The 22,548-nt window shown below is 38.3% G+C and overlaps 1 long non-coding RNA gene across 1 annotated transcript in view; it reads right to left on the bottom strand.

The window, feature by feature from the left end:
* Positions 1–1,201: 1,201 nt before the first annotated feature.
* Positions 1,202–22,548, bottom strand: part of LOC140503046 (uncharacterized) — a 31,133-nt gene continuing 9,786 nt past the window's right edge. The window contains exons 2-4 of the long non-coding RNA XR_011966689.1: positions 11,355–11,445; positions 10,048–10,255; positions 1,202–1,747 (exon numbers count right to left, since the gene is read on the bottom strand). This is a non-coding gene — a long non-coding RNA (uncharacterized lncRNA). The remainder of the gene's footprint in view (positions 1,748–10,047; positions 10,256–11,354; positions 11,446–22,548) is intronic.

Here is a 22,548-nt window from a genome sequence, read left to right as displayed (position 1 = left end):
TTGAAAATAAATTTATTGAGTATACATAGGGTTTACTGGAGAAGAAGATAGTAAGGAAATAGGAAAACATGCTGATGTCTACTACAATGTTCTATATACAGAATGTCAGAACATACATTTTACTAGGTTGATTTCAATGAATATATGGAGCACGTGAAATTTAGAGATCTCTTGGTACCCAGTATCTGAATATTCCTGGTAATAAAACTCAGGACATTAGTACCACCTCTGCCCCTTCTCCACCTCCCCCTCATAGTAACTTGATTAAATTACAATGTAAGAAATTACTGAATAAGTACAGCAGAACAAAACCAATAGAAACTGAAAATGAGGTAGTAAGTCTGGCAACATTATGATAAAATACAAGTAGGATATTTAGCAACACACATGCATATATGTATAACATAAATATAAAATATATATAATATTATGTGTAATATATGTATAATATACTACACCACAGTGGAGATTGATGTCTTAGAGAATCTTGCTCAGGTTTTTTTAAAATTAATTAATTTATTTATATATTTTAAGGCAGAAAATGTAAATGTTATAGAGAATATTAATGAAACTTCTTTAGAGAGTTCCAAAATAGGACCTCTTAGAAAAAGTTAAGGACAGTAAAATATTTAACCAGTCGTTTCATCAAATATAAATTAATTTAACTATTCAACTATTTAACAGCATGGAGAACAGTGGGAAATAAACAGTTATAATAGTGCCTTGAGTTCTAGACCCTCTTCCCCTTTGTTACTTACTAGCTATATGATTTTGTGCAACTCATTTTACTTCTCTGGGTCTCAGTTACTTTATGGGGTTACTAATACCTCACTTCTGGAAGGCAGAAACTGAACAAGATGAGTTCTTTAGTCCCTTCCATTTCTAAGATCAATGATTCACAGAACGAGACATTACATTTATTTTAATCACAATATCATGTCATGGAATATTGCAAGGTACAATCATATATTACCTGTCATCTACTCTGCGAACCTTAAAGTAATATATATCTTCATTTTTACTGTTGTTATATCATCACCATTAACAAGTCTAGCATTTAAGAACCTATATGATTAGTACTCCAGTCTACCTTTCTAGCCTCATTGTTGAGGTCTAGAGGTACTGGGAATCCCCAAAATCAAGGGCAAAATGTGCAGGTTATGCCTAGAAAGAATTCAGCTCAAGCCTTTTTTTGGTCAGAGACAAGGTTTATTTTTTCATCAATAAAAGCTGGTAGGATTTTTAAGAAGCTGCACATTTACTAAATGAGAGTAACCTTTTTTATAAGGAAAAAAGATTTGTGGGAAAATTTAGGTGGGATCTAGGAGTAGCCAATAGGCTGGAGGTGACCTGGAGGTAACAAAGAAGGGGTCTAGATGGGATTAAGGGTGGAAAATAGTCTGGGGTAGTCAGGAGGTAACAGGCAATGGCTGGGCTGAGTTAGAGGTAACAGAGAATGAAGGGTTGGGCCTGGAGCTACAATGAAAAGGCAGTTACTTTTGTCAGACTCACTATTTTTTGAGCATGCCTTGTGCTTTCTCACCTAAAATGTCCTTTAACCTCAGCCTAACCTGTACAATGATTTCTCCTCCTCATCTTCTTCTTCATCATCATCATCTTCTTCTTCTTCTTCATCTTCTTCACAGTCTTCATTGTCTTTTCCTTCTTTGTCTTCTTTTCAAAAAGTTGTGACAATCTACTTTTTGTCCTTCTGCAGTTTTCATTGTTGATTTCTTGAAATATACCTCTGAAAAATCAGGTTTTTAAAAATGTTTTAAATGAAGCTACTTGAGTCTACCACAAAACGCAAATCCCTCTGACTTTCATTGAATGGCCAATAATAGCCCCAACTCAAGCCTTTTTGGTGCATTGTTTAGGTTCTAATGGCTTAGAATGAGCGTAAATAGCAATAATTTGTTGTTTGGGCCACTGAGCCATCTTTTGTCTCAACACTTACCAGGTCTTTAGTCATCCAAGGGGCATGGCCTCAGACAAATAGACCTAGGAAAGATCTTAATTTAGAAAGGCCAAGGTCAGTCACTGCATCCTGAACCTTTCCCAGTCAATTTAACCTTTGTCTTAAGTGGAGGAGAGAGTCAGGCTGATGACTTCATACAGCTCTGCCCCACTCATATCCAATTCATGCACAAGTCAAGACATCACCCTCAAGATGTCATTGGTCCTCTTCAAGAATAAAGGACAAATTATTCTTCAAGTTCCAGATCAAATGCCACTTATTCTATGCAACATTCCATGGTCCCATCCCCAGACACAGTAATCTTGCCTTCCTATAAATTCCAGTGAACTTTTCTTCATAGTTCTCATTCTGTACTTCTATAATCCGTCTTCTATTGTAATTATTTTTGTATTGCTGCATCTTCTTTAGACAGTAAGCTCCTTGAGGGCATTTATCTTTGTGTCTCTCACAGAACCTAGCACTATATGTCATATTAGTGGGGTTTTTTTTTTAATAAATGAGGTTATGTGTAGTCAGACGTATGACAAAATATAAATACCTTAATGCTGCCATTCAAAACCCCAAATCCTATGATTCAGATTTACTACTACTAATACTACTACTTCATCTTTTCCGATTCCTCCCTCCTTGCATTTTTATATGTCATTCTTCCCACCTAAAATATCCTCCCCTCCCCTCCCCACTTAAGACTGAAGTCCTTTGTTACCTCATTTGTAAAACCTTTTGTTACCTTTTTCTAAAGAAAACTCTGGCTTGCGGGAGCCAAGATGGCGGAGTAGAAAGACGCACATACACATAGCTCTGAACCCACAACCCATAGAATGGCTACAGGGAAGTAACTCACGGCGAGTTCCGCACCCGGAGGCCGCGGAGCATTGGAACGGGGGAGATTTCTGTTCCGGAGGGATCTGCAGGCCTCTCGCGGGGGTCCGTCACGCTGCGGACGCGGGGCCCGGCCCGGACCTGCTGCGGCCGCGGCTGCGGCACCGGGGGAGGCTGGTCCGGGCGGGCTTCGGGGGCGGGATCTCCAGCGGCCGCGCGGGTCCCTCCGCCCACGGGTGGCGGGGGTGGGTGGGAGGGTCTCTTTGGCGGGTCGAGAGGGGGGTGGGGTGCCCCCATGGTTCGGGCCCCCCCCGGGAGGTGGAGGCTGGGGGGCGGCTGCAGACAGGGGCTCCCCAAGGGGGCAGGAGCCTAAATCCATTGCGGAAGGTCTGTGCATAAACCCCCTGAGGGAACTGAGCCTGAGAGGTGGCCCTGCCCCGACCTCAGCACCAGAACATAATCTCATACTAAATAGCAGCCCTGCCCCCGCCAAAAGCCCTGAGGCTGGAAGCAGCATTTGAATCTCAGACCACAAACACGGGCTGGGAGGATCAGGAGGTGAGGTGGGTGTGAGGAAAATATTCAGAGGTCAAGTCACTGGCTGGGAAAATGCCCAGAAAAGGGAAAAGAAATAAGACTATAGAAGGTTACTTTCTTGGCGAACAGGCATTTCCTCCCTTCCTTTCTGATGAGGAAGAACAATGCTTACCATCAGGCAAAGACACAGAAATCAAGGCTTCTGTGTCCCAGCCCACCCAGTGGGCTCAGGCCATGGAAGAGCTCAAAAAGAATTTTGAAAATCAAGTTAGAGAGGTGGAGGAAAAGCTGGGAAGAGAAATGAGAGACATGAAGTCAAAGCATGAACAGCAGATCAGCTCCCTGCTAAGGGAGACCCAAAAAAATGTTGAAGAAATTAACACCTTGAAAACTAGCCTAACTCAATTGGCAAAAGAGGTTCAAAAAGCCAATGAGGAGAAGAATGCTTTCAAAAGCAGAATTAGCCAAATGGAAAAGGAGATTCAAAAGCTCACTGAAGAAAATAGTTCTTTCAAAATTAGAATGGCACAGATGGAGGCTAATGACTTTATGCAAAACCAAGAAATCACAGAACAAAGAGAGAAGAATGGAAAAATGGAAGATAATGTGAAATATCTCATTGGAAAAACAACAGACCTGGAAAATAGATCCAGGAGAGACAATTTAAAAATTATGGGACTACCTGAAAGCCATGATCAAAAGAAGAGCCTAGACATCATCTTTCATGAAATTATCAAGGAAAACTGCCCTGAGATTCTAGAACCAGAGGGCAAAATAAATATTCAAGGAATCCACAGAACACCGCCTGAAAGAGATCCAAAAAGAGAAACTCCTAGGAACACTGTGGCCAAATTCCAGAGTTCCCAGGTCAAGGAGAAAATACTGCAGGCAGCTAGAAAGAAACAATTCAAGTATTGTGGAAATACAATCAGGATAACACAAGATCTAGCAGCCTCTACATTAAGGGATCGAAGGGCATGGAACAGTATATTCCAGAAGTCAAAGGAACTAGGACTAAAACCAAGAATCACCTACCCAGCAAAACTGACTATAATACTTCAGGGGAAAAAATGGTCTTTCAATGAAATAGAGGATTTTCAAGTATTCTTGATGAAAAGACCAGAGCTGAAAAGAAAATTTGACTTTCAAACACAAGAATGAAGAGAACCATGAAAAGGTGAACAGCAAAGTGAAGTCATAAGGGACTTACTAAAGCTGAACTGTTTACATTCCTACATGGAAAGACAATATTTGTAACTCTTGAAACATTTCAGTATCTGGGTACTGGGTGGGATTACACATGCACACACGCTCACATACATAGAGACAGAGTGCACAGAGTGAATTGAATAGGATGGGATCATATCTTTAAAACAAAATGAAATCAAGCAGTGAGAGAGAAATATATTGGGAAGAGAAAGGGAGAAATTGAATGGGGCAAATTATCTCTCATAAAAGAGGCAAGCAAAAGACTCATTAGTGGAGGGATAAAGAGGGGAGGTGAGAGAAAAACATGAAGTCTACTCTCATCACATTCCACTAAAGAAAAGAATAAAGTGCACACTCATTTTGGTAGGAAAACCTATCTCACAATACAGGAAAGTGGGGGATAAGGGGACAAGCAGGGTGGGGGGGATGATAGAAGGGAGGGCATGAGGAGGAGAGTGCAATTCGAGGTCGACACTCATGGGGAGGGATAGGATCAAAAGAGAATAGAAGTAATGGGGGACAGGATAGGATGGAGGGAAATATAGTTAGTCCTATACAACACAACTATTATGGAAGTCATTTGCAAAACTACACAGATATGGCCTATATTGAATTGCTTGCCTTCCAAAGGGAAGGGGTGGGGAGGGAGGGAGGAAGAGAAGTTGGAACTCAAAGTGTTAGGATCAACTGTCGAGTAATGTTCTTGCCACTAGGAAATAAGAAAAACAGGTAAAGGGGTATAGAAAGCTATCTGGCCCTACAGGACAAAAGAGAAGATGGAGACAAGGGCAGAGAGGGATGATAGAAGAGAGAGCAGATTGGTCATAGGGGCAATTAGAATGCTTGGTGTTGCGGGGGGGAGGGGATAAAAGGGTAGAAAATTTGTAACCCAAAATTTTGTGAAAATGAATGTTAAAAGTTAAATAAATAAATTTAATAAAAAAAAAAAAAAAAAAGAAAAGAAAACTCTGCTCCGAGGAGTGCTATAACAATTCTGTGTGATTGTTTTGACAAGCAGTCAGGTAGTGCCTTTTGACATCTTCTCTGTTATTGTCTTGGACTATTATTTAAATACGTTATTGCTATTTCACTTTTTGTGCACTTATGATTAGACCCTGGAATTATTTCCCAGGGAGTCTATGTCATGTCTCTCTCAGGGAAGCTTTATTATTCTTGCTGAATAAATATTTGTTGACATGACTTAATATAGAAACATGGTATTCAAATCCCCGCAGAATTTGCCTCCTACTTGCTCCTCAAATTCTTTCTCCTATTGAACACTTTGGATCACCCTCCCCTTTGAAGGTAGTACACTTCCTTAGAGTGAAGTGAATCCTAATTTTTAACTTATTATTGTCATTATTATCATCATCACAATAAATTGCCCTGAAATCCTTGGTCATTCAAATGAGATTATCAATCTACACAGGAAAAAGCAAGGGGATGCAGAATGTAAATTGCCATACCATCTGGGAAATTATAAGACATTTTGAATAATTCCCAAGATGCTCACTACTACAAAAACTCATATTTAAAATACCAATCCTAATGATGCCATATCACTGCACACAAAATCATCTCTTAATTCCCCCACCCCTCCCAATCTTTAAGTTCTTCCTTTCCACTGGTTTCCTCTCTCTACTGCTTACAAATATACTAAGGATTTGCTTACCTTAAAAAAAAAATCCAACATTATGTGCTTTTGAGCTATCACTTCCTATCTTTCCTACATTTTTGGACCCAATTCCTACGAACAATTCCCTCCTTTTCTTAGCTTCTTCTTCCTCTCCCCTCACTTCTGAACTCTTCACAATCTGACTTTGGATAGATAGTATCATTCAACCGGGATTGCTTTCTCCAACATTAATAATTGTCTCTTGATTATCAAATCTAATACCTCTTTTCAATTCTTCTTGGCTTCTCTGCAGCATTTGATGCTGTTGACCATTCCTCCCACATACACATCTGAATTTTAAAATAATGTATACCTCTAACCCCACCTCGAATCCCTAAATATCCTTTCCTCTCTGTATTTTCATGGCACTGCCTCCCAGTTTTCCTCCTACCCACCTCAGAATCCTTTACTAAATCATCATCTTTATGGTCTTTCCCCCTAATTATGGGTGTTCTCTAAGGCTCTGTCTTGTCAATGTTTTTCTTATTTCTCTATATTTTCTCTTGGTGATCTAATCAACTCTGATAGATTTAGTTATAACCTCTATTCAAGTCCCTTCTGGAACTATATTTTTGCCCTAGTCTCTCTTCTGAACTTCAGTTCTATGTCACTATTTGCTCTTTGAACATTTAGAACTGGATGTAACATAGGCATCTCAAATGCATGTCTAAACCAGAAGTAGTTATCATCATCATCATCATCATCATCATCATCATCATCATCATCATCATTAACCATCACTAGCATACTTATATATAATAGCACTTACTATGTTTCAGGCTGTACTAAGCACTATGCAATTATTATTATTAATTATATATTATAATTAATTATTATCCTATTTATTCCAATCATTATCTCATCTTTCCTGCAAAACCAATCCCTGGAATAGTAGATGGAGCAACTGGTCTGGGATTAGGAAGACCTGAGTTCAAATCAGACCTCAAATACTTGCCAGTTATGTGACCCTGGGCATGTCTCTTAACCTCTGCCTATCTCAGTTTCCTCAACTGTAAAATGGGGATAATAACAGTACCTACTTGGAGGGTTGTTGCAAGAATAAAAACAAGATAACATTTGTTAAAAAAAAAAAAAAAGAAAAACACCTATCACAGTGCCTGACACATAATTACTTCATTCTCTTCTCCTTTCCCTTTCTTCGATATTTCTCTTTAGGTTACCACAAACATTCTGTTCTCCCTTATTCACAACCATTACAATTATTCTCGATTTCTTCCTCTCCCTTACCCCACATGTTCAGGCAGCAACCACTATAACATCTCTTACAGCTGCAAGATCTGTTCTCTTCTCTAGTACAAGTCTCTATCTCCTGGACTGCTGAAATAGGCTTCTGTTTGGTTTTCCTGCCCCAAGTCCCTTCCCTATCCAATTACTATATCTCTACACTACTTCTAAAGTGATTTTCCTAAGGTACAGGTGTGACCATGTCATTCATCAGATTAATAAGCTCCAGCATTTCTCTCTTACCTCTAAAATCAAATGCATACTCTTATGTCTGCCATTTGAAAGTCTTCTTAACCTGATTCCAAAATAATTTTCTAGATTTATTATACTTAACTTCTTTTTATACATGCTTCAGAGTAGTCAATCCAGCCATCTTACTATTCCTCATATATGATGCTTCAATTCCTCATCTCTGTAGCTTTACAAATTGTGTTCTATGCCTGGAATTTACCTTTTCCTAACTTCCATCGCTTGGAATTACTAGTTTCCACCAAAGTTTAGCGCAAGTATCACCCTCAACATGATACCTTTTCTGTTCTCTCATGTAATAGAGTCTCCCTTTACCCCAAAGAAATAACTTTGCATTTATTTTGTATATACTTAGGCATGTACATATTGTATCCCCTGGTAGAATGTAAGACTGTTCCATTGTTTTTAATCACCAAGTCCTAGCACATTGAAAACAAATAAAAGCTTAATAACATTGATTAGCATTATAGTCTCAGAAGCATAAAATGAGAACCCAAAAGATAATAGGAAAACATAAGACTTGTGTAAGAAAGTTGCAGCATTTTGGTAACATTCAGTCTTACTTGAGAAAAATGTTGAAGAAGGCATCATTAAGGACATGGATTGGCCATGTGGTCTACAGCAATGCTTCTTAGGGGTGGTGAGTGGAAAAAGTTTAAGAAGCCCTTGTCTAGAGATTGTTTCACTGATAGCTATGAAATATCAAGGGAACCAGAAGAGGACTTCCATGTTTAATAAATCCTCTGTGTAGCATTTGTGAAAAAAATAGATGTGGACAAAAATCACATAGAGCGAGATGGTGTGAAGGGGTTTGTGATTTATACCAGAAGACATACCCACCTCATTGAGCTCACAGTTCCATTGAAACATGGGGGTATTATAATTTAAATGATTCCACTTTGGGAAAACTTCTATATTTGCATATTCTTAGCAATTTTTAACATCTTTAAAGTTGTTCTTTTTATTTTTATTTATATTTTTCTTATTAAGTTGCTTAAATAGAAAAGCAGAAGTTTTATAAAATAAATCCCCCCAAATATTTAGGCTTAATTTCAAAATCAAAATAGAACATGCCTCAAAATTAATGTAGGATTTCTCCAAGATGTATCAATTATCAGTTAATTAATTTAAGCTTTAATCCATAAAAATCCCTAACATGGACTTTCTGGAAAAGAGTTACAGACATAGACATCTGAATTTTAAAATAATGTATACCTCCAGCTGTCCCAAAGTTCCTGTAAGCTGTCAAAAGAGAAAGCAAAGGAAATGAAAACAATAGGAATATTTTAAAATTGTGGTTTCTAGGATGGAAAGATATACAATCTAATGATTTCCTTACTCTGTGTATGTGACTCTGTTCCACCTAAGCCTCAGTGCTGTCAAAGTAAACCTCAAAGATAGTGAAGGCTGACAAGGAAAAAAGCAAAAACAAAATAAAAACAGGAAATTCTCATTTCTCAAGGGCAAGAGATTGCTAGGACATATGTGCTACCTTGTGAGTTGAATTAAAGCTGTCTTGGGATCTGGGTAGGCCAAGAAAGATATTTTACAAGCATTCTGTCCGTCAGATGGAACAGCTTGTGCAGCCAGACAGAGCTTTATCATTTAAAAATTCACTTCTAAAATGTTCAGGCATTTCTTTCCATTTAGATTTGTTCCGGTTATGTCCATGATCGGCTTGCCTCTCTTTGAATTTCATTTTAATCTCTGGATTTAAACGATAATGTTAATATTTAAAATTGAGACCACATTTGGTGCAGCCTAAGCACCATCTTTGGAACTTTGTCAAGTTCCATAGGAAAAGGTCATCTACAAACCAAACCCACACTAACAATCTCACTGAGATGATAAAAAAATTCAAGTCCTATTTTCTTTCTTCAAAATATTTTCACAAATGAGAACTGTGCGCTGTTTTGAGGTCTTGCTAGATTGAAAACTGAGAACTGATCTTAGAATCACTATTACAGTAACTATATGCAATGTAGATTTCGGTCTGGAGATCCTCATTTCCAGAATTTTGGATTTTTTCAAGAAAGACTAACAAAAAAAACTTTTAGGACCGCTCAGACAAATGCCAACCCATTTATCAAAGCAGAGAAGATTGGCAAGCATTTCTAGCCATGTGGGACATGTGAAAATATTTGACAAAGTCTGATTATTGTTTAGTTCCACATTGTTGGAAATGCATGAAAGCCCCAGGGAAAACATTTGGCCTACACCACCTCAAATGGTGCTAGTCTACAATTTGTGTGCACATTCAGCTCCATGCTAAAAGCAAGGTTATGGTTAACACAGAATGTCCTTATGAACTTCACTTTGCTTCCATACATACCTGTCATTTTTGTCCAAATGGATGTTTCCTTTCATAAAAAGGGCCAACGTCCCGAGTGAAACAAATTCTACAAACTTTGTATACGTGATATAATTAATGTAGGTGAACGCTTGTATAGTAGGAACCATAGTCATAGGACAATTTCCCTTGGCTATTAATTGGTGTTTTCAATGGTATTTTGCCCATTCATCTCAGTGTTCAGCATGCCCTGGTATGAAGAAAAAGGGAAGAAAAAGTGAAAAGAGGAAAAATGGCCACTCATTCTTGACATGTCATATCTCATTCCTCATTCCTAATTTAAGACTCAAGTGGTCATATTCTTCTAGATTTGGGGCAGAGATCACTTTCTCTATGATGTCAACAGAAGCAGTTGGTTCCTAATCATTAAGCGATACACAACATGAAGAGATATGACAAGTCAGCCAGCCTTCCATGAACATCCAAGGGGCCAGTGATTAATCCGTCATATCCTGTTCTCTTTGTCTGATCTTGGGGCTGGGACTGAGCTAGAATCATATTCTCTCTGTGGTGCTGGGAGTGCTATGTTTTTAGTTGATTTGTTTGTTTAACAAAGCATGGGTTCTTGGAGTATTTGCTATTAATGCATTTGTTTAATATGTACTGTTTTACGTTTTAATATTTTTACATACTCAGCACATTTTACATATGATAAATTCTGATTTATTTAAAGGGGACAGAGTCAATGGGAAAGTGTTCATGAGCATGACCAGCAGTAGTTTTAGACATCCTACTAGGAAGTTTCTTTTTTTTTTTAGTCAGTAAGGAGACATTTTTTAAAAATTCTGTAGTAGACATATAGCAAAAGAAAATGTGGGCAAAAAATAATTTTTCATCACAGATCTTTTGGTTTTGATTTGGATCATTGTCTTGATCGAGTAGCTAAGTCTTTCACAGTTGATCATCATTAATGATATTGCTATTACGGTGTACAATGTTCTCCTGGTTCTGCTCACTTAACTTTGCTTGAGTTCGTATATCTTCTCAGGTTTTTCTGAAACTATGTGATCATCATTTCTTGTAGCACAATAGTATTCCATCCCGTTTATATACCACAACTTGTTCAGTCTTTCCCCAGCTAATGAGCACCCCTTTTTATTTTCACTTCTTTGCCACAACAAAAAGAGCTGCTACAAATATTTTTGTACCAAATAGGCCCTTTTTACCTTTTTAAGAAAATCTCTTTGGGATATACATCTAGCAATGGTATTGTTGAGTAAAAAGTGTATGCACAATTTGATAGCCCTTTGGGCATGGTTCCAAAGGATTCTCCAGAATGTTTAACCTACCTCACAACTCCACCAACAGTGCGTTATGGTCCAAATTTTTCTACATCCCCTTCGGCATTTGTCATTTTCTTTTTCTTTCACAGTAGCCAATCTGATAGGTATGACATCATATATCAGAGTTATTTTAATTTTCATTTCTCTAATCAATAGTGATTTAGAGTATTTTATGCATGACTATTGATATCTTTGATTTCTTTTGGAAACTGCCTATTCATATCTTTTGACCATTTCTCAATTTGGTAATTACTCTTATTTTTATAAATTTGGCTCATTTCCTACATATTTGAGAAATGAGGCCTCTGTCATAGAAATTTGCTGTAATTTTTTTTTTCCAAGCTGGGAAAATTCATCTGAAAGATGAGTGAGGTATCTGATACAATCAGATTCCAACTCTGATGTTGCTGTTCAGTTGATTCATAGTGGCCAAACATTCATGACCATGTTTTGGGTTTTCTTGGCTAAGATACTGGACTGGTTCACCATTTCCTTCTCCAGCTCATTTTACAAATGAGGAAACTGAGGCAAACAAAGGCAAGGGATCTGCCCAGGATCACACAGCTATTAAGCGTTTGTGGCCACATTTGAATACAGGTTCTCCTGATTCCAGGGCACCACCTAGCTGTCTCCAAATCATATCTTTTGCTAAATCAATAGATCAAGAATTGACAGAGTTAAACTCTCACATTCATGATTAAACATTAACATTTTCAAACAAGAAACATTCTTTGGAGATAGTTGAACAGCTGAGTGTTTTGAAGGATGGGAAAAATTCCAGCTTTTTGGTTTCCTCATACTTGGATTTAGGCAGCTAGGTGGTGCAGGTGATAGTCTTACAGGATGACATTAGTTCAAATCCATCATCACCCACCTAAGACTATGACTGTGAGCAAGTCACTTAATCTCTGCCTTCCTCAGTTGCTTCAGCTATAAAGTAGGAATAATAATAGCACCCACCTCCAAAGGCTGTTGTAAGGATCAAGTTGGATAATTTGTCAAGAGTGATATATAAATGTTAAGTTGTTACTATTATAAATGTTAACCAACATTAAAATCAGTTCAGCATGAATAAATTGAATATGCAAAATATCTTATGGCAGATTTGGTAGAATCTGTTAATTAACAGAAAATGTTATTCAAACAAAGGGAAAGAGTGTAAATCATAACAAAGGATAGAATAATAATTTTTTTTTTAATTTGAAAATGCTGTTGGATATAAACTTCATTTTTACTGAGCCAAAATGTCATGCTACATATGGTTCCCTTCCTGCTTATTACAAAATAAGAATGTGGTTTATTCATTCATAAAACATTTTTTATGTTTTATGGCTATTGCACTGTTCTGGGTCATGGTGATAATAAGCCCCAAAGGCCTAGCCCCAAAGAACTCCTATGCTATTGGTGGGGGAGTACTCTCAATTATAAACAGAAAATTAAAACAAAGTAAAACCAAAGCAATTGAGGGATGAGGTCAGACATTGGCAAGTGGTAGGATGGTAGCAGACTTGTCTTTCAGAATATAGGAAATTGTGAACAATGCACACTTCAAACATAAACAACAAAAACCTGACTTTGTATCACATTCAATCTACTAATAGTGGGTGGTACAGTAAATACAGCTCTGGAACTAGAGTTAGGAAGATCTGAGATCAAATCTGGCCTCAGACATTTACTGGCTAGGTGATCCTGAGCAAGTCACCTAACTTCTGTCTGCCTCAGTTTCTTCAGCTGTAAAATAGATGATAATAATAGTACCTATCTCCTGGGGCTTTGTAAAGAGAGAATGAGATAATATTTGTAAAACACTTAGCACAGTGCCTAGCATATTAAGCATTCTTTCCTCCCTAAAACCAAATCAATTTCCCAAGCACCTACTATGTGCTGGGTACTGGGCTAGGTGCCAAGGATGCAAAAACAAAGAAATCAAATGCTATCTGTTCTTAAGGAGATCACATTCTATTGGAGAGGAGAACATATACATTTGTCAATATATGGAGAAAGCAAATTTAAGTAGAATAAACACCACATAAATACAAGGAGGGAGCCTGGTAAGTAGGAGGTTCAGGAATGGCTTTATGTAAAGGTAGTATTTGGATCTTTTTCTCAAAGGAAGAGATTTAGTGGGGAGTATATTGCAAGCACAGGGGACATTCAATAGTATGTAGTGACAGAGTGAAAGCCATTTTGGCTGGATAGTATAGGAAGGGCATTAATATATGAGTTTAGAAAAATAGATTGGAGTAAAATCACGGAAAACTTTAAAAGCCAAATTGATAAATAGAAGTATTTATATATATATATATCACGATTTTTCATATATATACACATATTTGTGTCTAATGGTAACCTTCTCCAGGACAAGATGAGGAGGGAGGGAGAAAAAAAGTACATAGCGGAGAACAAAAAAATAAAACTTAGAAGGAAGCACAGAAAAACAAGGTAGCTTTGAAAACAGTATATATTATTTATTACATAATTTTTAAAAGAAAAAGTCAACAGTGTGAAATATAAATTCATGGTTTTATACTGAATCTTTCCGTTATGCTGCATACATGGAAATGGTTTTTTTTGTGTGTTTTTATATTAAATTCAAAATGAATTTTAATTTTTTTAAAAAGGTCAAACAGAGAAGTTTATATTTTATCCTAAAGGCTATAGGAAGCCTATAGGAGAGTAATTTAGTCAGATATGGGCTTAATGAAAATTACTTTGGCAGGATAAAAGTGGAATGGAATGATACTTGAAGCAGGGTGGGCTACACAGGAAGTCCTTCCATAGTATGAGACCTCCCCTTTCCACAGCCCAACTTGTAACAACATGATGAATTGGATTAGATGTGTCCCAGATTGATGCTATTTTATATAACTGCCCTTGAGGGTGCTTAAATTAATAGTCTTTGATCTTAACTTCTTAGATTTTTCTTTTAGAGAAGTTAATCTCACTTATTTTGTGGCTATCAGTTAATAGCTAAATGGGAACAGATTTTAAGTGTGGTTGAAAAGCTTATGAAGTCTCATTTTTATGTTCCATTAATGTGTGCCCCAGGTCATCACAATGAAAATGGTTACCCATTTTCATGATTCTCCTAGAAACTAAGATCTTAGCCCTCTAAAGGTTATCCTATAATAAATGGAGCGATTTTGTAGTGGGTGGGGATAAGGAGTCATAAATAACAATTTTCTGCAGGGGATTGGGGGGATGAGGTGAATCAAGTAGCCTAAAACTTGACCAGGGCAAGTGTTATAAGAAAGTAAGGAATTCTGTATAGATATTACCCAAAATCTCAAATCTCTGGTTCTCAAAACAAATCTAGGGTGAGGCAAGGTGAGCTACAAAGAGCCAGATGCATCTTTCAGCACATTAAGTTTAGATGCCACACAATGTGTAGCTTTATTTTTCATCAATGATAAAGTAATAGTAGTAGCTCTCAAGAATTGCTCTTAATTATGTAAATTTAATTTTTATGCCAATCCTGACATACAGTCCTTTTAATCTCTTCTATTACTCTATTGTACTTGATTGAAGTCAGACTTCCAGCAGTGCTGCGTGGGATTTTTTTCCAATTACTTTTATTTCCTCCAAGAACTGGAGCTAATCTCTTTATGGAGACTGCCAACAGCACGTTGTCTCCATTCACCCAGGCAGCTTATTATTTGGATTTACCTTTCTGGGTCATGGCTTCCTTATGAGCTAATAATTGATGTCAGGAATATTACCCAGGTAGGAGTTTGGTGGACTGGACTATGCCAGTTCTGATGAGTTTGTTGAGATATTTTACACAACTAGAATAAGGATGGGGATGGGGTAGGGAATTTTTTATTTTTTTTATTCTAAACTTAAGAAATAAAACAAGTATTTTCATAACAAAGTGGGATAGAGAAGCAGAGTACTGCACCTGAAATTGCAAACCCATTATGTACAATGTGCTATTCCTTTCAAATATACAAAAAATTATCGTGTCATTTCTTTTTCTCCCCTTCCTCTCACCCCAGACTTTGAGATGGCTGTCATTAGACACAAATCTGTATGTGCATACACACACACACACACACACACACACACTATATGTGTCAGTTCTTTTTCTAGATTCTAAGGATCTTTGTGGTTAATTTGGGTATTTACAATAGTCAGAATGACTTGGTTGCTCAAAGGTGTTCTTAAAACAACACTGTTGTTACTGTATGTAATGTTCTTTTGGTTCTGCTTATTTTGCTCTCCATTATTTCCTGCAGATCTCTCCATGTTTTTCTAAAATCATTTAGTTCATCATTTCTTAAAGCACCACAATTTGTTTAGCCATTTCCCAATTGATGGGTGTCCCCACAATTTCCAGTTCTTTGCCACCAGAAATAGAACTACTATAAATGTTTTAGAACATGTAGGTTCTTTTCCATTTTCCTAATCATCTTGGGAAACATCTAATACTGGTATTGTTGGGTCAAAGGACATAGGTAGTTTAATAATTTTATGGACATAATTCCAAATCCTAAAAGTTCCTTGACCTAAAAGTCAAGGCATCTGTATGTAAAATCTCAAAAAATAAATATGCAGTAGTATCAGATCATGGAAGAGCTCAAAGAAGATTTTGAAAATCAAGTAAGAGAAGTGGAAGAAAAATTGGGAAGAGAAATGAGAGTGATGCAAGAAAATCATGAAAAGTAACTCAATAGCTTACTAAAAGAGACCCAAAAAAATGCTGAAGAAATTAACATCTTTAAAAATAGACTAACTCAAATGGCAAAAGAGGCCCAAAAACCAATGAGGAGAAGAATGCTTTAAAGAGTAGAATTAGCCAAATGGAAAAGGAGGTTCAAAAGCTCCCTGAAGAAAATAGTTCTTTAAAAATTAGATGGACAGATGGAATTTATGTGAGAGAGAAACCAAGAAATTACAAAACAAAACCAAAAGATTGAAAAAAATAGAAGAAAATGTGGATATCTCATTGAAAAAACAACTGACCTGGAAAATAGATCCAGGAGAGACAACTGAAAAATTATGGGACTACCATGAAAGTCATGATGAAATCATCAGGGAAAACTGCCCTGATATTCTAGAACCAGAGGGTAAAATAAATATTGGAAGAATCCACCAATCACCTCCTGAAAGAGATCCAAAAAGAAAACTCCCAGGAATATTGTAGTCAAATTCCAGAGTTTTCAGGTCAAGAAAAAAATATTGCAAGAAGCCAGAAAGAAATACAACTGTAGAAACACAATCAGGATAACACAGTATCTGGAAGCTTCTACATTAAGGGATTGAAGGTCTTGTAATATGATATTCCAGAAGTCAAAGGAACTAGGGTTAAAACCAAGAATCACCTACCCAGCAAAACTGAAGCAAAAATGCTTCAGGGGGAAAAATGGTCATTCAATGAAATAGAGGACTTTCAAACATTCTTGATGAAAAGACCAGAGCTGAATAGAAATTTTGACTTTCAAACACAAGAATCAAGAGAAGCATGAAAAGGTAAACAGAAAAGAGAAATCATAAGGGACTTACTAAAGCTGAACTTTACATGGAAAGATATTATTTGTAACTCTTTAAACCTTTCTCAGTATTTGGGTTGGAGGGATTACACACACACACACACACACACACACACACACACACACACATATATACACAGTGGGCACAGGGTGAGTTGATTAGGAAGGGATGATATCCAAATAAATAAAATTAAGGGGTAAGAGAGGAATATATTGGGAGGAGAAAGGGAGAAATGGAATGAGGCAAATTATCTCTCATAAAAAAGGCAAGTAAAAGCTTTCTCAATGGAAAGGAAAAGGGGAAGGTGAGAGAGAAAAAGTGAAGCTTACTCTCATCACATTTGGCTTAAGGAGGGAATAACATGCACACTAATTTGGTATGAAAATATATCTTACACTACAGGAAAGTAGGGGAGAAAGGGATAAGTGGGGTGTGGGGGGGATGATAGAAGGGAGGGCAAATGAGAGGAGGAGGTAATTAGAAGTAAACACTTTTGTGCAGGGATAAGGTCAAAAGAGAAAATAGAATAAATAGGAGGGCAGAATAAGATGGAGGGAAATATAGGTAGTATTTCACAACATGACTATTATAGAAGTCTTTTGCAAAACTACACATATACAGCCTATATTGAATTGGTTGCCTTCTCAGTGGGTCTGGGTGGGGATCAAGGAAGGGAGAGAAGTTGGAAATCAAAACTTTAAGAACAAATGTTGAGAACTGTTTTTGCATGTAACTGGGAAATAATAAATACAGGTAATGGGGTATAAAACTTTATCTTGCCCTACAAGAAAAGAGAGAAGATGGGGATAAGGAAAGGGAGGGGTGTGATAGAAGGGAAGGTAGATTGGCATAAGGGGTAATCAGAATACAAGGCATTTTGGGGTGGGTGGAGGAGAGAGATGGGGAGAAAATTTGGAACTCAAAATTTTGTGGAAATGAATGTTGAAAACTAAAAATAAATAAATAAATTGGGGGGAAAAACTTACTTGACCACAAAAACATAATGAATTGCCTTAGAGAAAATAAAACATCATGGCAATGAAAATGAAAAAAAAATTATATTTGCAAGATACTACAATATAGTCTAACAAGCATTTTATTAGGCATACTACTTTTCTGGTGAGGAAATTTCCATCCCTACATTTTCAGCTGTGCTTGGTCTACAAATCCAAATCCCAGTCCCAGACTTTGCCTTCCTAGGTATCCGTCTACTTTGAAAATAAATTTTTCTTTCTGTATCCATTGGAATTCAGTGAGCAGCAATGATGATATCATTTAGCAATGATCTTCAGTTTTGTGCCTGACTTCACAATCACTGCTATACTTCTCTAGGTTCCTTCTGGCCGTGTCACTTGTCCCTGAATGAGTCACCAGAAGTGTTGGCTGTCATTTGTTTTCATAAGTTTTATGTTGTCCTGGACATGTGCCTCCCCTCCCACATCTACCTCAAAACAACATACCTCTCTAGAGTCTACTGTTGGCATATAAATAGCAGCCTCAGTACAGGTGACCAGGGAATCACCAATTACTACTGCTGTACTTCTTCTGACATATACTGGATGACCTCTCACTTGATAGTATACGTGGCTGTGTGATATAATTCTTGGGAAGACAAGCAGTTTTTTCTTCCTCAAAGAGATGGGTACTGGTCCTAGGAAAACCCCTTCCCCCTTGAATTTTCCCACGTAGTCAAATCTCTCTTTTTTTAAAATTTATTTATTTAACTTTTAACATTTATTTTCACAAAATTTTGGGTACCAAATTTTCTCCCCATTTGTCTTCTCCCTCCACCCCAAAACACCGAGCATTCTAATTGCTCCTATCACCAATCTCTTCTATCATCCCTCCCTTCCCTTGTCCCTATCTTCTCTTTTGTCCTATAGGGCCAGATAACTTTCTATACCCCATTGCCTATATTTCTTACTTCCTACTAGCAAGAACAGAACTCGACAGTTGTTCCTAAAACTTTGAGTTCCAACTTCTCTCCATCCCTCCCTCCCCACCCATTCCCTTTGGGAAGGCAAGCAATTCAATATAGGCCATATCTGTGTAGTTTTGCAAATGACTTCCATAATAGTTGTGTTGTGTAAGACTAACTATATTTCCCTCCATCCTATCCTGCCCCCTATTGCTTCTATTCTCTCTTTTGATCCTGTCCCTCTCTAAGAGTGTTGACTTCAAATTGCTCCCTCCTCTCATTGCCCTCCCTTCCATCCTACCCCCCACCCTGCTTATCCCCTTATCCCCTGCTTTCCTGTATTGTAAGATAGGTTTCCATACCAAAATGAGTGGGCATTCCTTTAGTCGAATGTGATGAGAGTAAACTTCATGTTTTTCTCTCACCTCTTTTTCCCTCCACTAAAAAGTCTTTTGCTTGCCTCTTTTTTTTTTTTTTTAATTATTAAATTTATTTATTTAACTTTTAACATTCATTTTCACAAAATTTTGGGTTACAAATTTTCTCCCCTTTTATCCCCTCCCCCCCCAAACACCAAGCATTCTAATTGCCCCTATGACCAATCTGCTCTCTCTTCTATCATCCCTCTCTGCCCTTGTCTCCATCTTCTCTTTTGTCCTGTAGGGCCAGATAGCTTTCTATACCCCTTTACCTGTTTTTCTTATTTCCTAGTGGCAAGAACATTACTCGACAGTTGATCCTAACACTTTGAGTTCCAACTTCTCTTCCTCCCTCCCTCCCCACCCCTTCCCTTTGGAAGGCAAGCAATTCAATATAGGCCATATCTGTGTAGTTTTGCAAATGACTTCCATAATAGTTGTGTTGTATAGGACTAACTATATTTCCCTCCATCCTATCCTGTCCCCCATTACTTCTATTCTCTTTTGATCCTATCCCTCCCCATGAGTGTCGACCTCGAATTGCACTCTCCTCCTCATGCCCTCCCTTCTATCATCCCCCCCACCCTGCTTGTCCCCTTATCCCCCACTTTCCTGTATTGTGAGATAGGTTTTCCTACCAAAATGAGTGTGCACTTTATTCTTTTCTTTAGTGGAATGTGATGAGAGTAGACTTCATGTTTTTCTCTCACCTCCCCTCTTTATCCCTCCACTAATGAGTCTTTTGCTTGCCTCTTTTATGAGAGATAATTTGCCCCATTCAATTTCTCCCTTTCTCTTCCCAATATATTTCTCTCTCACTGCTTGATTTCATTTTGTTTTAAAGATATGATCCCATCCTATTCAATTCACTCTGTGCACTCTGTCTCTATGTATGTGAGCGTGTGTGCATGTGTAATCCCACCCAGTACCCAGATACTGAAATGTTTCAAGAGTTACAAATATTGTCTTTCCATGTAGGAATGTAAACAGTTCAGCTTTAGTAAGTCCCTTATGACTTCACTTTGCTGTTCACCTTTTCATGGTTCTCTTCATTCTTGTGTTTGAAAGTCAAATTTTCTTTTCAGCTCTGGTCTTTTCATCAAGAATACTTGAAAATCCTCTATTTCATTGAAAGACCATTTTTTCCCCTGAAGTATTATAGTCAGTTTTGCTGGGTAGGTGATTCTTGGTTTTAGTCCTAGTTCCTTTGACTTCTGGAATATACTGTTCCATGCCCTTCGATCCCTTAATGTAGAGGCTGCTAGATCTTGTGTTATCCTGATTGTATTTCCACAATACTTGAATTGTTTCTTTCTAGCTGCCTGCAGTATTTTCTCCTTGACCTGGGAACTCTGGAATTTGGCCACAGTGTTCCTAGGAGTTTCTCTTTTTGGATCTCTTTCAGGCGGTGTTCTGTGGATTCCTTGAATATTTATTTTGCCCTCTGGTTCTAGAATCTCAGGGCAGTTTTCCTTGATAATTTCATGAAAGATGATGTCTAGGCTCTTCTTTTGATCATGGCTTTCAGGTAGTCCCATAATTTTTAAATTGTCTCTCCTGGATCTATTTTCCAGGTCTGTTGTTTTTCCAATGAGATATTTCACATTATCTTCCATTTTTCCATTCTTCTCTCTTTGTTCTGTGATTTCTTGGTTTTGCATAAAGTCATTAGCCTCCATCTGTGCCATTCTAATTTTGAAAGAACTATTTTCTTCAGTGAGCTTTTGAATCTCCTTTTCCATTTGGCTAATTCTGCTTTTGAAAGCATTCTTCTCCTCATTGGCTTTTTGAACCTCTTTTGCCAATTGAGTTAGGCTAGTTTTCAAGGTGTTAATTTCTTCAACATTTTTTTTGGGTCTCCCTTAGCAGGGAGCTGATCTGCTGTTCATGCTTTGACTTCATGTCTCTCATTTCTCTTCCCAGCTTTTCCTCCACCTCTCTAACTTGATTTTCAAAATTCTTTTTGAGCTCTTCCATGGCCTGAGCCCATTGGGTGGGCTGGGACACAGAAGCCTTGATTTCTGTGTCTTTGCCTGATGGTAAGCATTGTTCTTCCTCATCAGAAAGGAAGGGAGGAAATGCCTGTTCGCCAAGAAAGTAACCTTCTATAGTCTTATTTCTTTTCCCTTTTCTGGGCATTTTCCCAGCCAGTGACTTGACCTCTGAATATTTTCCTCACACCCACCTCACCTCCTGATCCTCCCAGCCCGTGTTTGTGGTCTGAGATTCAAATGCTGCTTCCAGCCTCAGGGCTTTTGGCGGGGGCAGGGCTGCTATTCAGTATGAGATTATGTTCTGGTGCTGAGATCGGGGCAGGGCCACCTCTCAAGCTCAGTTCCCTCAGGGGGTTTATGCACAGACCTTCCGCAATGGATTCAGGCTCCCGCCCGCTTGGGGAGCCCCTGTCTGCAGCCGCCTCTCAGCTTCTACCTCCCGGGGGGGGGCCTGAATTATGGGGGCACCCCACTCCCCTCTCGACCTGCCAAAGAGACTCTCTCACCCACCCCTGTCACCTGTGGGTGGAGGGACTTGTGCGGCCGCTGGAGATCCCGTCCCTGAAGCCTGCTCGGATCTGTTTCTCTCGGTGCCGCGGCCGCGGCAGGGCTGCACTCAGCTCCCAGTCCCGGCGCCCAGTCCCGGCGCCCAGTCCGCAGCGCGAAGGACCCCCCCGCGAGAGGTTTGCAGGTCTCTCTGAAACAGAAATCTCCCTCGCTCCAATGTTCCGTGGCCTCTGGGTGCGGAATTCGCCGTGAGTTACTTCCCTGTAGCCATTCTATGGGTTGTGGGTTCAGAGCTATGTGTATGTGCGTCTTTCTACTCCGCCATCTTGGCTCCGCCCCTGCTTGCCTCTTTTATGAGAGATAATTTGCCCCATTCCATTTCTCCTTTTCTCCTCCCAATATATTTCTCTCTCACTGCTTGATTTCATTTTTTTAAGATATGATCCCATCCTCTTCAATTCACTCTGTGCACTCTGTCTCTATGTGTGTGTGCATGTGCGTGTGTATGTGTGTGTGTGTAATCCCACCCAGTACCCAGATACTGAAAAGTTTCAAGAGTTACAAATATTGTCTTTCCATGTAGGAATGTAAACAGTTCAACTTTAGTAAGTCCCTTATGACTTCTCTTTGCTGTTTACCTTTTCATGCTTCTCTCCATTCTTGTGTTTGAAAGTCAGATTTTCTTTTCAGCTCTGGTTTTTTCATCAAGAATGCTTGAAAGTCCTCCTTTTCGTTGGAAGACCATTTTTTTCCCCTGAAATATTATACTCAGTTTTGCTGGGTAGATGATTCTTGGTTTTAGTCCTAGTTCCTTTGACTTCTGGAATATCATATTCCACACCCTTCGATCCCTTAATGTAGAAGCTGCTACA

The sequence above is a fragment of the Notamacropus eugenii genome, chromosome 5, assembly GCF_028372415.1.
Source record: "Notamacropus eugenii isolate mMacEug1 chromosome 5, mMacEug1.pri_v2, whole genome shotgun sequence".
NCBI lineage: Eukaryota > Metazoa > Chordata > Mammalia > Diprotodontia > Macropodidae > Notamacropus > Notamacropus eugenii.
The sequence above is the reverse complement of the archived record's forward strand: the minus strand, read 5'-3'. Positions and strand labels throughout refer to the sequence as shown.